The following is a 20,335-nucleotide window of genomic DNA, read 5'->3' as shown; positions in this document are numbered from 1 at the left end:
TACCGCAGACTTACCAATTACGGCTGATGGTATTCTAGGTCGAGATTTTTTAATAAATTATAAATGTTTAATAGATTATGAACATTGGCTACTTACATTTAATATAGCCAATATACAAATTTCAGTACCAATAGAAGACAACTTAAATGAAGGCTTCATGCTACCAAGTCGTAGTGAAGTTATCAGAAGGATACCATATTTAAACATTAGAGAGGATATGGTAGTCCATTCAGAAGAAATTTACCCAGGAGTTTTCTGTGGTAACACTATAATTTCACCTTTAAAGCCTTATGTAAAATTTGTAAATACTACGAATAAACCTTTGTACATACATTATTCTAAATTTAAGCCTACATTAAGTATTTTAAACGATTATTCTATTCTTAATGTAAATACCAAAAATATTAATAATAAGAGATCCGAAGAGATTTTTAAAAGCATAAACACGGACAAAATTCCTCCATATGCTAAAGATAAATTTAAAAAATTAATTAATGATTATCAAGACATATTTTGTCTTCCAGAGGAGGATGTTACTCAAAACAATTTCTATTCACAGAACATTGTTCTAAGTGATAAAGTTCCTGTATATATTCCTAATTACAAGACGATTCATGCGCAACAAACCGAAATTAATCAACAGGTAAACAAAATGTTAGAGAGTAATATAGTGGAACCTTCAGTTTCACCATACAACTCTCCTATACTTCTAGTACCGAAAAAATCCCAAAATAATGACAAAAAATGGCGTTTAGTCGTTGATTTTAGACAACTAAATAAAAAAATTTTAGCAGACAAATTTCCTCTACCAAGAATTGACGATATTTTAGATCAACTTGGCAGAGCAAAATATTTTTCAACATTAGATCTCATGTCAGGTTTTCATCAAATACCTTTGGACAATGAGTCTAGAAAATTTACGGCATTTTCAACACAAAACGGACATTATCAATATACAAGATTACCGTTTGGATTGAATATAAGTCCAAACAGTTTTCAACGTATGATGACAATTGCAATGGCTGGTTTAACCCCAGAATTAGCTTTCATTTACATCGACGATATTATAGTCGTAGGATGTTCTGTAAACCATCATATTTCAAATCTAAATCAAGTTTTTGAAAGATTAAGATATTACAATTTGAAGCTAAATGCGCAGAAATGCAAATTTTTTAGCACTGAAGTTACCTTTCTAGGTCATAAAATAACAGAATATGGCATGTTACCAGATGATTCTAAATTTTCAACTATTCAAAATTATCCAGTTCCTAAAAATGCAGACGAAGTTAGAAGATTCGTTGCATTTTGTAATTATTATCGTAAATTCGTACCAAATTTTGCATTAATAGCAAATCCCCTTAATCAACTATTGAAGAAAAATTCACAATTTATATGGACCAATAGTTGTCAAAATGCATTCAACACCCTAAGAAATTCATTAATGTCACCAAGATTATTACAATATCCAGATTTTACGAAGCAATTTATATTAACAACAGATGCTTCAGATATAGGTTGTGGAGCTGTATTGTCTCAACAAACACAACATGGAAATTTACCAATAGCTTTTGCAAGCAAAACTTTTACACCTGGTGAAAAGAATAAACCAGTGATTCTAAAAGAATTAACAGCCATACATTGGGCTATTAATTACTTCAAACCTTACCTGTACGGTAGAAAATTTTTAGTACAAACGGATCATAGACCGTTAGTTTTCTTATTCGGTATGAAAAATCCAACTTCAAAATTAACTAGAATGCGTCTTGATTTAGAAGAATATGACTTTACAATTGAATACATAGCAGGAAAATCAAATGTAGGAGCAGATGCTTTATCAAGAATAGTAACCTCCTCTGATGAATTAAAAAATTTAAATATATTAGGAGTAAGCACAAGAGCGATGACTCGTAATTCGAAAAATAATTCAAATATGAAAACATCTGATAATCAAATTTCTGTACCACGAGAAACTGATCACTTCTCTACGTACATGACAAATAATCCATCAGAAACGAAGAAATTAATTAAACTCGAAACACGCGTCGACAAATATGGAATGATATTTTATTTAAAGAAAAACAATAAAATTATTGCCCAAGTGCATCAACAAATTTTACATGGAAGTCAGACATTAGAATCTGCACTTCTGAAAATAGAAGGAACAATGATTAAAATGAACCAAAAGAAATTAGCGCTGTCGACAAAAGACGAAATATTTAAAATGATATCAATTGAAAACTTTAAAATATTAGCGAATACTCAAGTGTATTCAATAGAAATTATTATTTACAATCCACCAATGTTTTTAACAAAAATAAAAGACATCCAAAAAGTATTGAATGATTACCATAACACCCCTACAGGAGGTCACATTGGTCAACATAAGTTGTACCTTCAAATTAGAGAAGTGTATAATTGGAGCAATATGAAAAGATCGATTGCAGAATTCATCAAGGCCTGTGAATTATGCAAACGAAACAAAGTCATAAAGCATACAAAAGAAAAACAAGTAGTTACTACAACACCAAATCACCCATTCGAAAGTATTTCAATAGATACAGTTGGACCATTACCAAAAAGTAACAACAACAATAGATATGTAGTTAGTATTCAATGCGATTTAACGAAATATGTCGTATTAATTCCAGTACCTACTAAAGAAGCAAACGTAATTGCTAAAGCATTAGTAGACAATTTTATTTTAACTTACGGAACATTTTTAACTTTACGTTCTGATCAAGGAACTGAGTATAATAACGAAGTCTTTGAACAGATCTGTGAAATGCTTAAAATTGAACAAAAATTTAGTACAGCCTATCACCCTCAGACGATTGGTTCTTTGGAGAGAAATCACAGATGTTTAAATGAATACCTGAGATCTTTCGTTAACGAACATCAATCGGATTGGGATGAATGGTTAAAATTCTATGCTTTCAATTATAACACAACCCCACATTCACACCATGAATTTACCCCTCATGAATTAATTTTTGGAACTAAAGCTAAATTACCACAAGAATTATTTGAAAAAGGAACTGAACCAATATATAATTTTGAACAATATAGTAAAGAACTAAAATTTAAATTACAACGATCTAATGAAATAGCAAGAACCAAATTAATTGAGCAGAAAATTCAAAGAGCAAAAAACTCAGAAAATGTCATTAATCCAATTCATTTAACAGTAAACGACAAAGTTTATCTAAAAATAGAAAACAGAAGAAAACTTGATCCATTCTATGACGGACCATATATAGTTCAAGAAATACTAGATACAAACTGCAGGATTCAGAACCCCAAAACAGAACATACACAGACAGTACACAAAAACAGATTGATAAAAATATAAAATCAAACAACATTCATTTTTAGAGAAGTTACTTCATTCGCAAAAACCAATTATATTACAATTATTTATAGAAATCTTTAGAAATATATCAAATTACCAATATTATACAAAACCACATACCATTGTTTACAATATACCAACAGCTTTGGAAAATAAAAGTTTAGAAACCTATAAAAAGTCTATAAAATATTTGTAACATTGAGAGAAGCCAAGGAATAATTAATCCATAATCTGAATACTAAGAATGATTCCATTGCATTACATCATTCTCTTAAAGAGGGATGGTGTAGTATGATTTCAAACCCCGTTCCAAAGTCCATCTTAAAACTCCCAATATACAAATTATCCTTCTCCTCATAAGCAGTTGATTGTTTCAAAATAAATGACTCATGCGTGGTCACTTCAATTTACGATTCCCACGAAACATTCCTCAAGCGCAACTGCATTATTTCGTTAATTGTTTTTCTCCCACATTCGTCCATGCCAACATGCGCGGGCGATATGAATGCACCCTTACATCATGTCGCGCGCAGCTAAAGGCAATAAACCAGAAACCAAAACAAACCCAGTTCTATTCTGATTAAATACGCGACCGTACACAAAGTCGTCGTGACACTTTACGATTTCCCATGAAATCGATATGCGCGCTTATGAGCGCAGTAAGCAATTTTATTTCTTGACACCATTCACATCGAACACTGCATTCGATTGATTGGCTATTCCCCTTTGAAATCGACTTGGCTCCTCCCAATGAAACTCTCCACAAACTGTTGGCTAAGTTAGCTTAAGACACATGTAACTAGCATTAAGACACTTCTTGTATGACACTCGACGCGGATGCACGCGTGGAGTGACGAGAAATGAATAAAACCTTTTTTGAATAAAAGTATAAAGCAAAGATAAGACAATTCAATACAACACCAAAACATTTCAAATCGATGCGCTGCGAGTTCCGCTATCTACTAACGATTCGTCATTCCTGACCTATCGCAATGCAAACTCAGCCGTCTGTCGCAAAGCGCCAGCATCACTTTGTAAGCGATTTTTTTGTTTGCCATACAACACCTATTTTCAGTTGTCACTTGAAAGGTAATGAAATGATTGTTTCGGGGTGTGATGCACTCCACCAACGGAACGCCCTCCGGGATGCAATCGGTTGACCTGGTAAACATATCACCGAGTGCACTAACCCCCCATAGATTGCATCGGTTCCCCACGGTCATGGCCTTCGTTCACTCAGTCTAGCCAGACGATTCCCATTAGCGAATATCCCGATATTAGGGGAAGTCACTAACCTACCCCAAAGCAAAAGTTAGCTCCCACAGAGTGACACAATCGAAATCCCCTTGTGCCTGCACCCAAGGGAAAAGGGAAAAAGTTTTTTCCCGGATGAGAAATGACCTCGCTTAGCGCCAACAAAGTGCTACCCTACAATCAAATCGGAGGATGGGGGTTTAGTTCCTAGCATGCGCACCTCACAAAGGCGGGAAATTTCCGCTTTTCCACCAAGGCAGCACACACGTGCCTTGCACAAACGAATGTGTAGTGGAACTAAACAGCGATTGGCGTCGACAGACAGAGCCAGTCAATGGGTTGTAGTTTCTCTTTGTTTTCATATTGACGTTAGTCACAGACTGGTTGGTAGTAAATCCCATAGCAACACGAGTGACGACTATCTCACGGAGTGTTTGTTCAATTAGCGTAAACTTCGAAATTAATAATTCGTTGAGTCTGAAATCCGCAATTGTGTTGAGTTCCTGTCATTATTCTCAGGGATTAGTGATTGATTTCTCGTTGTCAAAGTGTAGAAGAAAAATCCCCGTAACAAAAAGCACACACCCAGTATGGCTTTCCACGTGTTTGTGTACATTGTTATATCGACACAAGGAATCGTGGGAGCTTTTGCGCAAATGCTTGGCCTTGACAGTGGAAACTATCTGTGTCGTGTTCGTTGCGCTAGCTACCGAGGTCAAATCATAGCCCCGTGCACGCAGCGATTCGCTTCTGGGCACAAAGCATAGAAATGTTTCGTCGCAAAGCGTTGAGGGCATTCACCTCCGAGTAAGATCATCTTCTATAATCGGTCTCGTTTTCACAAGCAGTTTGTATTGGCGCTACTAACGACGGTTGATTCAACAGTTAAATTACTCTTCGTCACAAAATTCTTCACATACGGTTCATTGACCTGCATACTCCGTTTTGGGGTAGGTCAAAAATGCAGACATTGTTTTTTTTATGTCCACTGCGAACTAACAAATTGCAATGCGCGCGCCCACATGATCTTTGTGCATTTAAGTTGAGGGAATTTATTAACATGATCTCACAACTCACAAGCGTATGTGGGGGAGTGTTTTGGTAATAAAATTGGTGTCGCTGTCCTTTGTCATGAAGTGGAACGCGTTCCGGATTTTTACTTTAGCTTTCCGTCTATTCTATAATCTTGAATCATTCGGTAGCTTAAAACCGATATGGGCTTATCTTTATTTTAGATTCATTCGAAGATCATCTTTCTGTGCACAACATCATACACCACGGGGACCTTTTTCAACAATCGTCTTTTTGTTAGGCTTGAGAAGTACCCTCACAGTCCGAGATCGGGATATCCAAGTCGATGAGCCAATACACATCAACAGATTGCCTATGGAAACGCATTCATTGATACCGCGAGAGTCCTCTTTGCCAGTTGCAACTTGATAAAATGAATATAAAATATCTTATACATAATTTTTCTGCGAAAGTTTATGGGAAAAGCGAAAGCTTATGTGTAAGTCCAGAGACATTCGTTTTTCGCTTATATTCCGATTATGATCATCACAGTATTGGTTGAAACTTTAGGCAGTGATATTGATACTATGATAAGCTAACAAAATCTTTCTTCAGTTTCAGTTGAATGAGGTACGTAGATTTTTTTAGATGTTTATTGATAGTAAAACTATAAAGCAGTAATTATTGTATATACAGCGACGTCTCGATTATATCACGCTCAAAAACAATTTCGCGTGATAAAATGGAGACGTGATATATTTGAAACAGATATTCATAGAAACAGGACACAAATAGTGTTAATTTAGGTCGTCTTCTAATCCAGATCGGATATCATTACCGAAATTTCCAGAAGAGAAAAACGCACATTCAGAGTCCAATGATGTTGGGCGTACAGTACGAAGAGCATCGAATTTCACGTATTTGCCTTTGACGCCCTCAGTACGAAAACTCTTGTCTGAAGATTTTCATCAATCCGGTCATAAACGTTGAGCTTGGGCGGATGTTGATACCTTTGATTGCTGCAATCGTGGTTTAAGTTTTTCCCTGAACTGTTTTTCAGGCTCTGCAACGTCCAGTGGATTTTTCCCTCGTGTTGTCTAGCTACTGAATCAATACCATATTCGTCCAATTTCGTCAAGTCACGAACGATTTCAAATCCCTGCTTGATCATTGCATTTCGACTTTTGATAGAAGACGCCGGAGTACTCATTAATTGTGTCCCAACCACGAGCAGAATGATTATTCATATAGGCGAACAGATCTGCATAGACGAATCGTTTTTCTGCAGTCCTTTCAATCAGGGCAATTTCTGATGGTTGCTCGATAGCTGTTCTAGCATAAATTTCAATCCAACGTCAACTTCATAAAGGGTGCCGTTCTTCCGAAATAGCAGTTCAACAGTCGAGGGCATAAACCAATTCCTTTATCGCTGTCAGTTCTTCATCGCTGAAGCAAGGAGCTGGAATTGACAGGTGGTTCGTTTTCGACAATATGAAGATGAGGCATGGAATATACGGGAGGGGATAAAAAATAACAGCGACTATTTTTGCTTATAAACAGTCGGGTCTATTTTTTATGCTACAGAAGAGACGAATGAACTCTCAGAGTTTAAAGTCTCTCTAATTCAATACCTTCCTTCCTTTATGCTACAGAGCGTTTTCTCCACACCAACAGTTACCTACGCTGGGCCGGCTTCAACCGAACCAATCTGTAAGATCAGTTTAATCTCCAGTTGAAGCAGCAGTCACCGGGAAACGACATGCCTTTTTCTGTATTATAGTTACTTTCAACCATTTTTGGCTGGTCCCGTGAAACAGCAATGAAACTATGACTTGCAGCAGTCACCGAATCACAACAATGATGCCAACAGCGAAAAAAAAACATTTATGTGCAGCGAACACATAACGGTATGCACTTCCCATTGCCCATTTATTGCAGGTCATTTGTTGTCCTCTCCCTCGGAAAACTCTAGCCGTTTGTTTGTAAATACGTTCGGCCGCCGTCAATTCAAGCTCAAGTAATGGCTGAACAGCAATTCTGCGGGCAGCGGAGTTGGGAGATCGTAGAATCGGGGTAACATTGTCAGCTTTGTTTTATCGATCTTTTTTTGATTCTTGTGTAATATTTCAAAGCGGAATAAAGGCAAATATCCTTTATCGTGTAAACATAAAAATTACCAGTTATTGATTGTAAAATTACCGGTAATTCGGTAATGAAAAATGGTCCGGTATTACCGGTAAAACCGGTTAACAATCTCTAATTGTAACTAAATTTAAGTTATTTTGTTCTTCCCATTCTATCGTATTATTCAAATTTTCCTAACGCCCCTAGGATGCAGTCGTTTTCACCTTTTTTCCTCCAAATAAGTTAACGTTTATCTGGTAATCATTTTGAAAAATAAGGCAGATTCGTTGCAGTTATATACCTGGTCAACGGTCAAATCATAAGTCTTCAAGTAATTGAAAAAAATGTTCTTTAAAATTATCCATTGCACAAACTTTGAAATAAAGACAAGAATCGCTGAACTTAAACGACACAGATACTATCAACAACCACAGCCATATACAACCGTTTCTAGTTTGCTGTATTTTCCATTAGAGTATGTATAGCATATCTACCATCAATGAATTTAAACATTAAAACAATTCTACCATCAGCAGCATATTTAAATTTTGTGCTAAACCTATGTTCTTAAGATGGTATTTACTCGGGCAGTGTCCTGTTACAAGACCAGTGAATGTGCTTGAGTCTTTCTTATTAAGGCTTAGCAGCTGTTGAGTAATTTTAATACTCGGTGTAATATTTTTTTTCGCCTGTTTAAGTTTTGCAACCATCCAATTGGCTGTCACTTCCCGGTCTTCCCATTTTTTCAGCTCGCTTTTCAACACACAGTCGAAGAGTCCACAGAATGGTTCTGGACCAGTGAATGGTGAGTTTGAGCCGTTCCTGGCAAGTTCATCTGCTCACTCGTTGCCCTCTACACCGCAATGGCCAGGAATCCAGTACAATTGTACCGAACTTATCTGACTTAATTGCCGTAAAAGGGAAATGCATTCCCAGACAATTTTTGAAGAGCACTTGAAGGCATGTAGAGCTTTGAGTGCCGCTTGACTGTCAGAGAATATGCAGATGTTAGCATGTCTATACTTTCTTTTGAGACAGACTTTTAGACATTCTATTATTGCAGCTATTTCTGCCTGAAAAACTGTTGGCCAGTTTCCCATAACCACAGAGATTTTTGTTCTGGAACCATACACTCCAGCACCTGTTCTGATTCCCATTTTCGACCCATCAGTGAAGAACATGATTGAACCATTACGAACGTTGGGGTCACCTTCATCCCATACTGAGCGGGAATGTTCGATCACTCTGTATTGAATGTCATAATTGGTCCTAGGTCCCATCCAATCATTGTTCATCTCTGAGGCTGGTCCAATGGGTAAAAGATTCAGGATGCTCAAATGACCAGTTTTGTCCCCGTCTAGTATTTTTTCCATCTTTTAAGCTTTCGAGCGCTTTTTTAGCCTCTAGCCGAACATATTGGTTCAAAGGTATCAGGTGAAGGATAGCCTCCAATGCCTTTGGAGGTGTACTTCGCATTGCTCCAGTAATTGCAACGCATGCTAGTCGTTGGAGTTTGTTTAGCTTTTTCGTAGCTACAGTCTCCTTAGTCTTTGGCCACCATACAAGTGAGGCATAGGTTATCCTAGGCCGCACAATTGCAGTGTAAACCCACATAACCATTTTTGGTTTAAGACCCCATGTTCTTCCTATCATTTTAGAGCATGCCCATAGGGATGAGTTGGCCTTGCTGATTATTGAATCTAAGTGCGCGTTCCAGTTTAGTTTGGCATCTAAGATAACACCTAGATATTTCACTGAAGCGCTGCTTTTTATTTCCTCTCCCCCAAGATGTAAAGACTGCAGATGCAGTTTTTTTCTTTTTGGTGAACGGAATAATTGTTGTTCTTGAGGGATTTATGCTCCGACCTTCTGTGATACACCAGGATTGTGTAAAGTTTAAGGCCATCTGCATTCTGCTCGATAACACGTCGTCGAACTTGCCTCGTACCATTATGACTAGATCATCGGCAAAGCCCACAACTTCGAGTCCTTTTACCTCTAAACTTATCAGCAGGTCGTCAACTACAAGTGACCAAAGGAGGGGTGATAAAAGCCTTCCTTGTGGGCAACCTTTCGTTGCAATCACATATGTTGACGACCCGCGGTGCTCCCTTGGCCGAGTGGTTAGCGTCATAACTAACATGCCGGGTGTTCGGGTTCGATTCCCGTTCTGGTCGGGGGAATTTTTCGTCAAAGAAATTTCCTTCGACTTGCACTGTGATCACGCGTATTCTAGAGCTTGCCATTCAGAATGCATTCAAGGCGTGTTATTTGGCATAGAAATCTCAACTAAGTACTAATAAAAAATGACGCAAGTAATACTACGTTGAGACGGCGAAGTTCCTCTAGGAACGTTAGTGCCATTGAAGAAGAAGAAGAAGAAGACGACCCGCCCAGCTCCGAGGTGATTCGTCTATGTGTGAGCATGCCCTGGATCCATTTGACTATGCAGTTATTGAAGTGTCTATTTCTCATCGCTTGTGCCATTGATAGATAAGAAGCATGATCAAAGGCACCTTCGATGTCAAGAAACGCGCATAGAGCGGTTTCTTTTGACGAGAGAGATTTTTCAATTTTTGTTACAAGCGTGTGTAGCGCTGTTACTGTGGATTTGCCTGATTGGTAGGCGAACTGTCATTTAGATAATGGGCATTTGGACATGAATACAGACTTTATGTATTCATACAATACTTTTTCCATAGTTTTCAGCAGTATTGATGATAAACTAATAGGTCTGAATGCCTTTGGGAATGATTTGAATGATTTTTGCATTTGGAATGAAAACTACTTTAACAAGTCTTCATATCGAAGGAATGCGCTCTAGTATCAGACTTGCCTTAAAAATCTCGATTAGAGGTGGAATTAGTTTTGATTCACCATTTTGAATCAGGGCTGGAAAAATTCCATCTGTACCTGCAGATTTGTAAGGTAGAAAGGATCTCACCGCGTTAACCACTCTGGCTCTCGTGAAGACTAACCCAGCAACTATGTTAGCGACATCCTTTGCACTTTCAGGTCTTGTGGGGTGCCATCGAGAGCATTTTGTGTCGCCATTATAGCCAGGATTAGTATTCGACAGATGGACAGATGTAGATCCCGGAAAGTGAGTCTTCATCAGAAAGTCTAGTACTTCTGAGGGAGTTTTTGTAAACGAACCGTCGTCCTTTTTAATGGAACCTAGTCCGTTTGAGTGGTTTTTGCCAGAGTTTTTGGTTTGGATCGTCTCAGTTCTCTGCTGTACTCAGTTAGAGCCGTTTTGTATTGAGACCAGTCCGAAGTAATTTTTGCTCTGTTGAACAGTTTCCGCGCTGTTTTGCGAAGCTGTTTAAGTCTTTTATTCCACCAAGGAACGTTTCTCGTCGAAGAAACACTTCTTAGTGGGCAATTGTTGTTGTAGACAGAGACTATCGTTTCGTTTAATTCTTTTGAAGCTGATTCAAGCTGCTGAATCGACCGTATTTTTGAGTTCAGAGTTTTTGACTCGAGGTTAAGGGAATACCGATCCCAGTTGGTTTTTTTTGGGATCTCGGTATTCTCGTTGAACTGTCATGCCACCATCTCATTCAAAAATAATGTGTCTATGATCAGACAAAGACGCCTCTTCGGAAACGTGCCAGTTATGAATATTGTCAAAAATAAACGGGCTACTCAGCGTTAGGTTTAAGACTTCTTGTCTGATTGCGTTTATGAATGTTGGTTCATTTCCTTTGTTAGCAATATCTATGTTGTTTGACGAGAGAAATTCTAAAAGACACTCACCTCGGTAGTTAATGTCGGTACTTGCCCACATTGTGTGATGAGCGTTGGCATCACATCCGATGATGAAGTCCTTGTTAATTTCCCTACAGTAGTTAACAAACGCCGCTGGCTCTCGTGGGGGAACCTCAGGAACGTCGCCAGGAAAGTAAGCCGACGCAATTACGATGTCGGATCTTCCTTTGGCGGTTGGTACTTCCACTCTGATTGCGACGATGTCCCTTTGAATGAACTCTGTAATAGGAAAGCATTAAATGTTTGCATTTACTAAGACAGCAGATCTTGGGGAGTCATGCTTGTCATCATAGAACAACTTACATGAACCTGTTTGAATACCTAGTATTCTTCGTTTGTGAACCCAAGGCTCTTGGATAAAAGCTAGATCCACAGCGTCTTTTGTAAACCTCCAGGATAACACGCTCGACTCTGCTTTAACGTGATGGAGGTTTATTTGCAAAACTTTAGTGTTCTGCATTAGGCTGGGTTGACCGATCCGGGGGTTTATTTGGGAGAATCGGAGCCCCATCTGTTTTGTTGAAATTATGATCAGGTTTTTTGCTTGTTCCAGTGTCCATGCTCGTTTTGGATCTGGCGTTTGAAGAAACTCACCTTTTTCACTTGACTTAGTTGAAGTTCCTACCTTTTTTGCGATTGCTTTTAAGTTTGAACCGCATACATAGAATACACTTTCCTTGACATAGAATACACTGTTTAAAATTTTTGTTCTTCGTTCATGAACCGTTTGTTTTACATAAGATATCAGTTCTCAACTTAAAAATTGTTTTTGGATTGCAGTACAAGATTCGCACATTGGTTGTGCCAGATTTGATCATATTTGTGAACAAATGAATACGGTCACAAAAAAAGAATACAGGTGAACAGTTATCGGATTCAGCTGGAGATGGCGCGTCATTACTGATATCAATGACATTTCTGTATGCTGTATGCTTAGGTTCCATCATTCTCTTAAGTCAGATTGAGTTTGTTGTTTCTGAATACGGTTACGCGAGTTGTTATAAATTTTTTTCTTGCTGTTCATGAAAATCGAAATTTCTTTGCGTAAACTAATAGTTAAGGGCCACCAAGATGGCGTATCCTTTCGGAACATAGCGGCCAAGTACAACGTAAGCATTGGTGCGGTTCAGAAGCTTTGGAGGAAGTACCAAGAGCTCGATAGCGTTTGCGACCGGGTAGGACATGGACGCAAACGCTTGACAACGAACCGGAATGTTGCCAGAATCGCCAGAAAAGTGCGAAAAACCCAAGATCTACAAGGAGAACAATAAAAGAAAAGCAATAAGTGAATTGTAATCATAACTCACATATTGTTTCTCACTAACTTATATGTCACTTCCAAAGCAATTCCAATAGTTAGCAGTATTTATAAATGATGTACAAATGTAAATATACAAACAAACGCGGTTTTCAATAAGTCATACTTTAAAACAGTCAATAATCACACAAGCCAAGAAAATCCCATTCAAAAATAAAAGATAGCTCACCTACGCACGCCGGTATATCCAATGTTTTCAGAAGCCAACAAACCAAACAAATAATAAACCACATCATCTCCCACACGTTGTATTCGCGCAATGCTCCTCCGATTTCTACAAATGTGCGACACGAAGAAAACAGTCGAAAAGAATGTCACTCTCTGACAAGAACGTCACACACAAAACGCCACTTCACCCTCGGGACGACCGCAGATCCGTTCGTTCCCGTAATGATCAGGTCCATCACCGTTCGTCCGTCCGTCCGTCCCTTCGTTTCGTGTTCTGTTTCTGCCGCTGCAGCAGTGTGTTGTGCAAAAACCGGTCCCGGCAATCATAGCTTACGCGCGGAGCAGACGTGACTTTCCGACCTGCTGCTGCTCTCCGTGTATGTTATTGTGTTGAGTTGAAGTTGAGCTGGAGGAGACTCCGCAGACGGTTTGCCATTTCGCGATCAGCACTCGTACCGTGTGGAAGGAATTTATCGTGTGTTGTAACTCCGACCAGAAGTGCTGCACATCATCGTGGAGTGGAACAGTGATACAGCTGCATCCAGTTAAGTCAACATCTCGTCGCACCGATGATAAACACGGTGGGAAAAAAATCTACGACATAAGCTAATTACGGAATGTTTCAGAATCGAATACATTAGATGAAATAAAATAACAGTTTCTTACGGTGGACAGTGCGGTGATTAGGTTCTAGACATCCAATGCAATAAGAATGTAGAAACAGTGTTGGTGCGGTGCACATTTATCATAATTTATGGGCGAGTGAATGTTTCTTGTGGGGAGAAGAGAAAAACCTATCTTAGTGGTGCCAATTGCGATTAAATGGTCTGAACTATTTAATTACTCATCGCGAGTGTGTTTCCCAATCTTATGTTCTGTTTCAAGTGGATTAGCACAAAGTCCGAAGCTGTTCTGTACCGAACCAACATCGAGTTTTCTAAAGTCAAGTGTTTATGATTTGCAACTTGGACCAATGACGCGCGTCCCGCAGTTTTCTAAAATGTGATGATTGGACAAAAATGTGTGAAAACAAACAAAGCACTATCATCAGCTGACAACGCAAACCGGTTCTCCGATAGCCTTGAACGGGGCGACAGGTTCATTGAACTGTTCGGAAAGTAAGTTTTGAATGATCTTTCCTTTTTGCGAGAAGTTACCGGGAGAGGTATGTGGCAGCGCGATTATCCGTTTCGGTATTAATATGCGTGCACTGTGTGTGGATTATGTGATTGACTCACAAGTTTACAAGCTGGAGCTGACTAGCATAAGTAAATAGGCGAATGGTGCTCATCAGCAAGTCCGGGGAACTTGTTTCCCGATGAGATGGTATTTTATCCAACTATATTTACACAGTTACGCGAGACGGGAAACTTCATGATCAGCTATTCGTAACGAATGAATTATCTGAAATTAATTGACGAACAAAACACAAATCTGAACACATTCCTTCATAATTCAAATGCTCATCCCACTAACCCTCTGGATAACCCATTCAAAATCATAGAAATCATTTCCATTCTATTTGCGAAATTATTTTAGTTTGACCTGTTTTGTTTGTTTGTCGGGCTATCTGTAATTCTCACGACGATTGGTTGTCGGATCTTTGTCTACATGTGCCTTTGCGGTATTTGACTTGTTTGGCTTGATAGAGACATTCCTGTCAATTTAGGATCACTAAGTCGGGGTACACTTCATAATTCGGTAAAAACTCCGCCGTGAAATACTCTCGACGGAAAATAGCCTGAAACACCGACTGGTATTGAGGATTCCATGGCCAAATGGTAGCGTCTCGTATACCATGTCGGGGATTATCACGCAGGCAAGGGGTGTTATTTGGCACAGAACTCCCGACCAAGAACTGGCAACATATAGAGAGTTGTGTCCAGGACACGAGCGCATCGTTACAATGGGTTGCGAAATTATTTCAGTTTTAGTAACAACTCTTTAACGGAATATTATATTTAAAAATATCAACACTAAACCTACCACGACGAGATCAAATGACCTCTTTCAAAATTATGTCAGAATTTCTTTACAAATAACATTATCACATCGTCATTACCCTTTACTACGTTTCATAAAAAATACATCAATGTATTTTTCAATATTTACTCTTTACCAAAGTATGCTAAATAATATATTTTTCGCCATACATATTGATACATATATACAACATTTTAAAGAGAGGTCATTTGACCCACTGTGGTAGGAATAGCCATACATGAAATATCGTTAGGTTTAGTGCTGAGGGGTTGTCTAGCGCAGAGGCTCGAATTTGGGACGTTACTCCAGTTCTGAACCGGTTATACAAAGGATAGTTTTATCACACCGGCTTCAAAAAGTAGTTCCGAGAAAAAACGCATTTAAAGTTTTGATTCAAGGTGGCAACACTTTTTGATATGTGCGCTGTCAAGCTCTCTCTTGTTTTTGGGTATAGTTTGATTTACCTATTCATCGTGAACAGTCTGCTGATAATGATTATGAAAAACATGATTCAGTTCGAGAAAATTCGCGTTCTTCGTCTATTTACAGACGACATAATCGTTCATCAGATCTGTTAATTCGAGCATGAGTCGTCAGATAAGTTGTACAATGCGTGACAACATTGACAACAACACATGCACTACCTGATCAGGTGGAATGATAGGGCCGTTTTTTTTCAAATAATGCTGACCAGAACGAAAGGCTCAATGATTAGCGTAACAGGTCATCGACTTTTTGTAACACAATGGAGTGTACTAAAAGCAATGTTATTTGGAAAATAATAAGAATTTCTAGAAATCTTTCCAAGGACATATTTTTGACTGTCTAAACTAGACGAATTTCATGCCAACTCGTCTTAGGAGTTGGCTTGGCAGCACCGTCTCAGACCGCAGTGAAACTTTGTGGGTGTAAAAACATTGGTAATTCAAGAAACATTACATACTTGAAATGTCAAAAATTAAACCTAGATGACTTTTTGAAAAAGGTCTAAGTATTTTTTTCTTAAATTTTAACAAAAAACTCTAACTTAGAAACTATAAAACCTACCAAATTTTGGCCGAGGAATGGAATGTAGAAAATTGTTTAAATTTTTATTGAAAAATGTCAAACAAATCTAAAAAAAAACGCTGAAAACAAAGGATGTTTTCAAAGGAAACATGAAAAAGTTGCTACAATAACTATTTTCTCTGTAGGAGTGCCCTTATTCCGATGTATGGATGGCCTATTTATATATTTTTTTTTCAGAATTGAGAAAAAAGCTCAATAGATAAATGAATTCTAATTTTTAAAATACTTTTAAGTGGATTTAAAAAATATATTTTTTAAATTCGAACTATTTCCTACATATCATTCATTGACCAACATTTTATAGGCCCTATAGTTTTTAAGTTAGTATTTATTTGCAAAAAAAATTGTGAAAAAATATCTTCATTCTTGACTTTGCGAGAACAATAACAACATGTTGTCCTACGTCAACATACCTATTGCATTCAATGTGCATTGTGAACGTTCTTTATTCTCTTATACCATGGATCATAGCGGGTTCAAACTTTTTGTTTTGTCTCTAACCTGGTAAAAACCAACAAAAAACAACTCTTTCATAGCTTTTAAACTCGGATTAAATCTCTCGGAACTCGGAATAATAAACCTCAATACTATGGTAACCACTTCAGTCTACCATTAGCAAAACATCAAAGCAACAGAATTTTGTTCATGTCACTCAACAATACAGAAACACTCTCCACCAGACGGTATGAAAACCGATGCGCGGTGTACCATTCCATCGAGCATCCACCTCGGATTTAAAGTTGCGAACAAAATCGCATCATATTTCATTCACAAGACACTATTGACAATCTATTGTTCTACTGTTCGACTTCGTATCGCATTCGCATTGAGCACCAACATTAAGAAAAACTGTTGATCGATCGCTGACTAAAGCAAAACAATTGATTAATTGGTATTTTCTATTACAGTGGTTATAGATTTAAAACGTTCAAGTTCATTCGAAAAAGTGTCATTTTGACAATTTTCGTTAGTGGGGCCGGGTTTGAACCCAGGATCACTCACTCACGCTCACGCTGCATGGCTACAAAGACCTTCTCTCAGTCTCGACAAAAGCTGTTGTATGCTCGCTAGCTAGAGCAGTACTGTGTAAGCGAAATTTTCGGTTCAGTTTATATTGATAAAGCACCTTAATATAACATCTTTTATACTCTCGTCGTTGCAATAAGTTTTACACGAGCGGAAATCAAATTGCGATGTTTCCTTCTCGTCAGTGTTCGTAGAGCAAGCACTGCGTTTGCATTTTAAGCTGGCAATTTACGCGCGAATCATTTGTAGTGGTATTTCTACAAATTCTCCAGACTTTTTAGAATCAAGATTCTGTAGCTTCAGATAACATTTTTTTATAATATACGACATATCAAATTAAAGCCAAAAATAGTCTTCTCTGAAAAAATATTAAACTTGCGAGAAAATTGGATTCTGTTTTCGTAATTATTGATTGTGTTTGTTTTTATAGTTTACTCAGTTAAAGATAGAGGGCGCCATATGCTTTATATTTTTTCTTGAAAGCTGAGGGTTTTTTACATAACAAATCCAAAAATCAATGAAGCGTTTTTTTTTTGCATTTTTGAGTTTATGAGATATGATTTGATATGACGATCATTTCAATCGATCCAGTAGTTCAAACTTATGAATTTTTAAAAAAGTTATTTTTTGAAAGAAAAAAACTATCAATTTTCACGAAAATCTGAGAAACACTATATCGGTTTTTGTGTGGAATGGCTGTATTGTAACGTTTTTCGAAAAGATTATCGGGGTTCAAGAGTTTGAGTGAGAACATCTGTATTGCTCTTCTCACCAAGCGTTTTTCCTATTCATAAAAACGGCCCATTCATTCTTTACACTATACCATTTGAAAATAAATTTATTTAAAAAAAAGAAACAGCAGATAGTGCATGTTCTACGCATTTTCTTCCTTTTGAATATTTCGAATGGCTTGAGCTTGAACTTGAGTAGACTACACTTCGCAGCTGCTCTCCGTGATTGACCTGAACCGACGAAATTGCACAAAGAACACACTGAACGACGCTTTGGAGTAGCCGACCACGTCCTTACAGTCACTAGGTGAAGGGAAGGAATGTTAGTATGGTATTCGCGGCCTCACGATTATCATGAATCAAAAAGAATCAGGATACACTGTGGTGAGTGATGTGATTCTGAAAACGCGAACTCTCAACTATTCGGCGAATCTAGACTTCGGAAATAATATCCATTCTGACCTGAGAAGGTTTCTGAAAAAACTCTCGAACAATATATTTTTATTCGTCACACGTATTACATTTAATTTTTTTTTTCAATCATGGCGACCGAGGTTACTTTTGGTGACCCACCTCTTTTACCTACAGAAGTTGGAGCTGGAGGAGTTAACTATGCTTATCAGAGCACGCAGGCTCAAACTATTCAGTATTTCACAAGTATTGTTAAAATTAAACTCACCAGACGTCCTACTACTTCGTTCAGAGTGTGTCAATTGGGAACGACAGTAAAAAATTGGAAAACTAATTTCATTAAAATTTCTATTGATCCGCAGGGACCGACGAGAGTCAGACGAAAAGTTCATTTTTGGTCCCCTAGCTCGATCGGGGCTCAACGTGTTAAATAAACCGGAAGAACTAGTGTATGCTGGACAGGAAGAGGCAGAGTTGATTGATGAAGTATCGTAAATGAAGTGTCGGACGGCCTTACGGAAGTTGGTCGGAACCGTTGGCCGATGAAAAAATGGATATCGGCATTTTCTCTAAGCTATTCGTTGCTTTGGCGGTCAGCTGTCTCTTCGTTTTGGCTACTACTTCTTGGTGAATGCGGCATCTTACGGCAGGCACTTCGTACTGTATATCTCCCCGTTCACCGTAAGACTCTCCAGCTACTCCTTCTGGGTGCCTACTGCTCAGACACGGCTGGCCTCGTCTGACGCTTCCGCATAAAAATGTCCATTTTTGGGCAGATTCTTCTTCATCCTTTGGCTGGTTGCTTCGATCGGCACGGAGAGGATGTTGTAAATACCAGATCGGCTATAGTGCGAAGTGCCTCAGGATGTCCAACTCCTTCGCTGTGGGAGTGAAGCTGGCAGTATGAAAAAAATCTTCAAGATGCCTGTGAATCAACAGTGCTGAATCATTTTTGTTGCAGGCTTAATAAACGTAAGATTTAAGGAAAATTTGTTCCATTGAATGATCTTTGATTTCTATACAGGGGGGTCACTCTACGAAAAATTGATCGTTTCTTAAGATTTTTTAAATGCATATTACGCAGAATCGTTCTTACGATATATGTTATAATATATACCATTAGACGGCAAATTTATTCAGCATTTTTTTCGCCTGCGACATAAACAGTGTAAATAATGAAACAAGTGAGCAATTTAATAAATGAATGAGGTATGTTTTGCGAGCGGGTGCGAAGGGAAATCATGTATTATGCATTCTTTCTTCCAACTTCGTTCCCATGAATGTGCAATAATTCGTTTTATCTAACAAACTAGCAAGATGTTACACTGGAGCCGCTTTTTACGCGGTTTTTGGAATTTACGTGGTTTATTTTTACGCGGATTCCGGAATTTACAAGTTTTTCTACGCGGATTTCGGAATTTACGCGGATTTCGAAGTTTACGTGGTTTTTTTTACGCGGCACGTATCAACCGCGTAAAAATTCAAAGTGCTAATTGATGTGACTTTTCACCAAAAAAGTTTGAATTGTATCACTGATTAGTATCTGAGAAATAAAAGGAGATACAGATATCATGATTGTAGGATGCAAAAAAAATCAGTAAATCTATTGTTAGAATATGGGTTGCATTTTAAACTAATAATTCGCTGTTTGTTAGATTGTTACACGGATTTGGAAAACTACCCGGCATATTTTTACGCGGATTTTGGAATTTACGCGGAACATATCCCCCGCGTAAAAAGCGACTCCAGTGTATAGTAATCAGATGCAAGATTTTATGCATCACTCAAACTTCATGCAAGATTTCATCAAAGCAACGAGGAAAGTGTCACCCATACAGAGATCGTTCATTAATTAGGGGGAGGCAGCGATTATCATGCGAAGACTCATTGAAATCGGCATTACATCGCACCACAAGAATGAAACGAAATGGAATATTAATATTCTTCATGACTCATATTCAATTCTCAATGACTCAATTCCTTCTATGATAGATTGAGCAGTAGAACCAATACGACTAGATTGTGATAGTCTGCAAACGAACATTATTTCACCAAGAAAGCTACTGCTCCCGATGCCCAATAATAAGAATAAGAAAATGGAAAGAAATCACAATACCATAG

General features: G+C 38.0%; 1 protein-coding gene across 3 annotated transcripts in view; it reads left to right on the top strand.

The window, feature by feature from the left end:
* Nucleotides 1–20,335, top strand: part of LOC129767795 (uncharacterized) — a 76,851-nt gene that overhangs the window by 23,475 nt on the left and 33,041 nt on the right. Inside the window, exon 1 of one of the 3 annotated variants that reach the window (XM_055768995.1) lies at nt 13,429–14,113. The exons of the other annotated variants lie outside the window; for them this stretch is intronic. The gene's annotated coding sequence lies outside the window, so the exon portion shown is untranslated. Of the gene's footprint in view, nt 1–13,428; nt 14,114–20,335 lie in introns of those variants that run through there. 3 annotated transcript variants of the gene reach the window in all.

This window comes from Toxorhynchites rutilus, chromosome 2 (assembly GCF_029784135.1).
Source record: "Toxorhynchites rutilus septentrionalis strain SRP chromosome 2, ASM2978413v1, whole genome shotgun sequence".
Classification (NCBI taxonomy): domain Eukaryota; kingdom Metazoa; phylum Arthropoda; class Insecta; order Diptera; family Culicidae; genus Toxorhynchites; species Toxorhynchites rutilus.
This window is presented reverse-complemented; position numbering and strand designations above follow the sequence as displayed.